We start from the raw sequence: 5,694 nt of genomic DNA, 5'->3' as shown, positions 1-5,694 counted from the left end.
AAGACTATCAACTATTTCTCGGAAGAAACCACCAACTGGAACTGTCATGGTTTCGGTACCAACAACAAACTCGGGAAGTGCTCGTGATAGTCTAATTTGGATTACGGTGTGCAGAAAAGGGTCAGACGTATCACGAAAGAAAAAGAACTTGTTCACGAGTTGACGCAAGAAAAGGGGCGCCAACCCAAGACCGCCATCCTTAACACGCCGGAAAAGATTATCTCGGCTGCATCGCTCCCAGCTGTTTCTGCAAATTAATCTGAGAACACTGTAGGACCTGCATTACGTACCATATATTTGTCACGAGAAACATGTTGCATGCTGTAGCTCTCACAAATATTGACAAGTGGCCCGCGTTCCATTTGTCCGCTGTTTCTTTTATTTCCTTTGTCCGCTCCTTCCAGTATTCGCTACTGTCCTTGTAGGCATCAAGGGGTGCGCCAAGGTACTTTACTGGCGTCTTGACCCATCTTACGTTCGAAAAGTGGGCTGGGGTAGACGCCCACCTTCCATGCCAAAAGTCCAAACATTTTTGCCAGTTCACAAAGCTGTTAGTGACGTCACCAAACCTTCTTACGATACTAACGATATCCAATACACTCTGCGTATCTTTACAGCATAATGCCACATCGTCTGCATATGCCAGTAACTTCACCTCTGCTGCTTGCAGATGAAATCCCTTAATGTAGTCATTTTGGATTATAGCCTGACATAGCGTTTCTATATAAACACAAAACAAGAGTGGGCTGAGTGGACAACCTTGGCGAACGGAGCGCTTCACCTTAATGGGGGCCCCCAACGTCTGATTAATTATAAGTCTCGTATAGCAGCTCCTGTACCCCATGGTCACCCCCTCAGTGATTATGCGGCCAAAATTGACATGTTTCAGGATGGTAAGCAAGATATCATGTGAAACGCAATCAAATGCTTTCTCCAAGTCCAGCTGGAGGATCGCTACTGCATCGTACATGGCGTGACAACACTCAAGCACACACTTCATCTTATGAATGTTAGTCAAAATCGTCCTTCCGCGGATGCCGCACGTCTGGTGCGGGCCGACTATATCCTTAATAACTGACTGAACCCGACGTGCCAGTACCTTCATCAATATTTTGTAGTCGCAGTTAGTCAGCGCTATGGGTCTGTAGGAGGAAAGTTGCTTGAGCTTTTCGGTCTCTTCTGTTTTTGGTATTAGTACTGTATGGGACTGGTCAAAGGATGGTGGAAGCATTTTCAGTTCGTATGCTTCATTGAAAACTGTGGTTAGACTAGGAGCTAGGTGGTCTTTGAATGTTTTGTATCAAGCTGCACAAAGACCATCTGGACCTGGTGACTTGCCAGGGTTCAGGTCTTGATAGCTTTCATCACTTCGTTTTCTGTTAATGGCTGTTCTAACGTCTCTTTTACTTCACTCGACAATTGCGGTATTCGCTCCAAAAATAAGCGTTTGAAACCTTGCATATTGACTGGCCTGAATGCGAAAAGATTTTGAAAATGCTCAAAGAAAGCACACCCTATGTTATAGTTATCGGTTAGTTCAACCCCGTCGCGTTCGATGGCCTCAATCTGCTTGCGTCTGGAGGGCTTTTTTTTCTAATCCCCGCGCTCTTTTCGTAGGCATTTCGCCACATGCCAGCCTTTCTGCTCTCGCGCGCACCAGCGCACCCCGGTAGCACTCTTCGTCAAACGCCTCAAGTTTCTTCTTAACGGCACGCATATCTTCTTGATAAACGCCCGGTTGCATGCATTCGAGCTTCGCAAATTTATCGAGCATTGATTTTAAAGCGTTTTCTCTTGCCTTGTTTTCATATTGCAGTACGCTACTCCTTTCGATTGCCTTCATTTTAATAGTTTGCTTCATCAACTCCCATTCCTCGCCTAATTTGATAGAACTGTCATTTCCAAAAGTGTTCAGAGCAGCCACTACCTTTTCGTTGAAAGTGGCATCCCGTATAGAGGTGCGAAGTGCCTAAAAAAACGGGAAAATTCCGAAAGAAAAAACAGTTTTTTTTTTCGTTTTTTTTTCGGCGCAGTTGGAAAAATTGGTCAAAATTTCCTGGGGGAAAACCGTACCAAAATAAAACCTAGGCGACACCCAGCGTTGAACGTGAAAGCGAAACGCAGAACGCGAAACCAAAACGTCACACATGATACCGAAACACTAAACGACGGCTGGCCACTCGCCATCAATATCACATAATGTCAGCTCCAGCTCCAGCGTCAGCGTGGCTTCGTCATTCGGCTGCGGTTTCGCCTATTTTAGCGCCCGTTATTGTTAAATTTTGACTTTCCCTCGTGCACTTGTGCAACCTGTGGCGGAAGTCCGCATATGAAGCCGTGTGGAAGCAGATTCTGCAATGGTACGGCCAATTTCCGACGTGTGGATGCACTTCACGGTCGGGGAGACCTTCACGGTCCGGGCGACCTGCACGGTCGGGGAGACATCTTGATCCATGTTCCCATAGTCGAAGCCACGACGAAATAACCACAGGAGAGACATTTCTTCTTTGTTCTAAGTGCCGCAACAATTCTAAGAAGCCGCACCCGTCCACAGAGAACTGAACGCGTTCGCGGTGATGCTTCCGGCTTGTCTTCGATTTGTTAAACCCTGCATTCGTTTGTGAAAAGGCAGAAAGCATTTCACTTCTGTCGTTTACGTAATGAGAGTTGTGGCTTTTGACATTTGGCAATAAACTATTGACCCTATGCTCAAGAAAATTTGTTCTTTTCCATTTTTTTCCAAAATTTCGAAAAAAAAAACGTGAAAAAAACAGGTTTTTTTCCGATTGCTCAAAATTTTCGGAAATTTTGCATCTCTAATCCCGTAGCAGCTCTGCATTCATTTTCCACAGTTCCCACACAAATTTGTTTCGTTCTTTCTTGTGGCCGCTCCCTTTCTCAACTGGAAGAAGACAGAGCTGAACAAAATCGACACACTAATCAGAACAGGATTGAAAAAGGTCCTAAGCCTCCCTAGAAACACTAGCACGGAACGACTCCTCCAATTGGGGCTGCACAACACGGCAACAGAACTCTTTTAAGCACAGCGAAACACCCAAATTAGTCGGCTCTCACTCACAAAGGCGGGCATCGAGATATTACTAGAAGCAGACATACAGCCCCTCTTCAGGCCACCAGAGAAGTCGCAACTATGCACAAATGCCAAGAGGTCAATAACTGTTGATGCGATCCCAAGAAACATACACCCGACCCACAACGAAGGGCGGAGAAAAGCGAGAGCGAAGGCAATCCTTGGCAACATTAATCGTAACGAAACGCAAGTCCTCTTCGTTGACGCGGCGAGATATAGGAATCGAGGCGCATACGCGGTCTCTGTGGTGGACGCCCATGGATCACTCGTCAACGCGGCCACGGTGGTTACCAACTTCACTCACGAAGCAGAAGAAATGGCCATCGCGGTGGCCCTTCGAAGCTGCAAACAAGCCTCCGTCATTTACTCGGACTCAAGAACAGCCATCAGAACCTTCTCGGCGGCCCTCGTCTCTAGGAAAGCAGCTACGGTGGTCAACAAAATCTTCCAAGAAACGGGAGGAGATAACCTCACATCCCCGCACATCACATGGTTCCCGGCCCACATGGGCAACATTTCCGGACCTCCTGACTGTAATCCGAACGAGCGGGCACACCAACTGGCGCGAGAACTCACATTCCGCGTCTGCGGTCCGCCCCCTCGCTTCAACCCAGCCTGGAGGGATTTAGACAACAAAGACCCGCTTGTATCATACCACGAAATCACTTCAAATCATAGGTTAGAACGAAGAATTTCTCCTCCTCCTCACCAAAACCTCAAAAAAGCACAGGCCGTCACTGACAGACAGTTGCAGACTAGGACATACATCACACCAACAACACTAAGCAGGATCAATCCTGACTTTCCTACTGCATGCCCACACTGCGGTCACGAATGCAACAACTTCGAACACATGCTCTGGCTGTGCCCTGCCAACGCGGGCACGGACTTTCCTGACCAGTCCTCCTGGGACTCAGCGCTCAGAAGTACAGAGCTCATCGCTCAGCTCAAGGCTGTCCAGAGGGCCCGGGCCGTCGCCGAAGGACTATGTCTACTGGCCCCGACCTGGGTGGAGCCACCGGATCGATTGGCGGGGCCTCCGGCCCCGCTTTAATTCTTTCTCCTCAGGACCTCAATAAAGTTCGTACTCACTCACTTGTGGCCCACACTGCATTTTACCAGGCAGTGGTCAGAAAAGAATACTGCCGTCACTTCATAATACTGGAAGTTTCGACTCAGTCATCTGAGAAATATATACGGTCCAAACGCGCGTGACTTGTGCCCTGGAAGTGAGTATACTTCACGTCTCGGTCCCTCCGAGAAAACTCGGCGATGTCCTCTAATTCGTATTTGCGTAGAATCTGTGCCAGGATATCGCTGCTTTTTTCATGAACTACGCGTCGCGTATAGACCTATCCTGGGCACTTAATACGCAATTGGAGTCACCAACTAAGGCCATCATTTTGTGCACCGAGATGTGATGCTGTAGGTTAAGAAATTTGCCCTTTCTTCCACTGTATTAGGCGCATAAACGCACAACACGCGCCATTGGACATCGCACCATGCACCATGCTCCCGGTCTCCTCCTCGCCGTCTACCTTGGTTTCTTGCACGGCTAAAACGTCGAGCTCTTGGTCCACTAGTAGTCGGTACACTTGACTCTGTTTCCTTTTGGCGGCCAGACCTCGAACGTTTAGCGTGCCGAGGCTAAGCGACGGGTTGGAAGCCATAACTGATACAAAAACGAGGGGAGAAGGCCCGGAGCATGGTGCTCACCTTAACGTCTGACAGTCCGCTAGACGCCTCCGTGACCATCCGGTGGCCGTCGGTCGAGTTCTTCCGGGGTCGGCTTCGCGGCGAGCCTACGGTCGGCCTCCAGGTTCGGCTTAGGCTTGAGGGTCGAGCGTCTTCCGAACAGCGCCTTAGCGGGCGGAGCCTCAGAGTAGAGCACTGCACGGGCTCGGGCTTACCCGAAAGCCCGGGCCCGGCCCGGCCCGTGGGCCGGGCCGGGCCGGGTAGAGGAGTTTTTTCACGGGCTCGGGCCGGGCTCGGGCACGGCGTGTGCTTTTTGACCCGGGCCCGGGCCGGGCTCGGGTTTTTTGACGCGGGCCCGGGCCGGGCTCGGGCTTTCTGCGAGTTATTCTCGGGCTTCTCAACTCTGAAAAACATGTATTTTTCGGTCTCGGGCCGGCTTCGGGCCGGTTTCGAGTCGGGCTCGGGCCGGGCTCGGGCTTAAGGTAAAGGGGTGGCGGGCCGGGCCGGGCGGGTAACGTAGATTATTTCTGGGCTCGGGCCGGGCCCGGGTCTCGCCATAAAAGTTTTGATCGGGCTCGGGCGGATCGCCCAATGTGAAAACGGGCCCGAGCCGGGCCCGGGCCGCAAAAATCGGCCCGTGCAGTGCTCAACCTCAGAGTCACCGCCGGCCTTTCCGTCGACTTTCTCGTCCTGCTGCAGGGACCTCTTGACCGACGCCGAGATGCCTTCGACGCGGGCGTTGGTAGGGATCGTGTTGTCTTCCGTTCCCTGCGTAGCGTCAGTAGCCTTCTGGGGGCTCTCATTTTCTGCCGGTGTCTCCGTCATGCTCCCAAGAGTTGCTGCTGGCTCCTTGGGGGGAGGTACTAGTACATCATCCCGTCCTCCTTTCGTCGGGGTGGTCGTCTCGC

Source organism: Dermacentor silvarum, chromosome 6 (assembly GCF_013339745.2).
Source record: "Dermacentor silvarum isolate Dsil-2018 chromosome 6, BIME_Dsil_1.4, whole genome shotgun sequence".
In the NCBI taxonomy this organism is placed as follows: Eukaryota; Metazoa; Arthropoda; class Arachnida; order Ixodida; family Ixodidae; genus Dermacentor; species Dermacentor silvarum.
The sequence above is the reverse complement of the archived record's forward strand: the minus strand, read 5'-3'. Positions refer to the sequence as shown.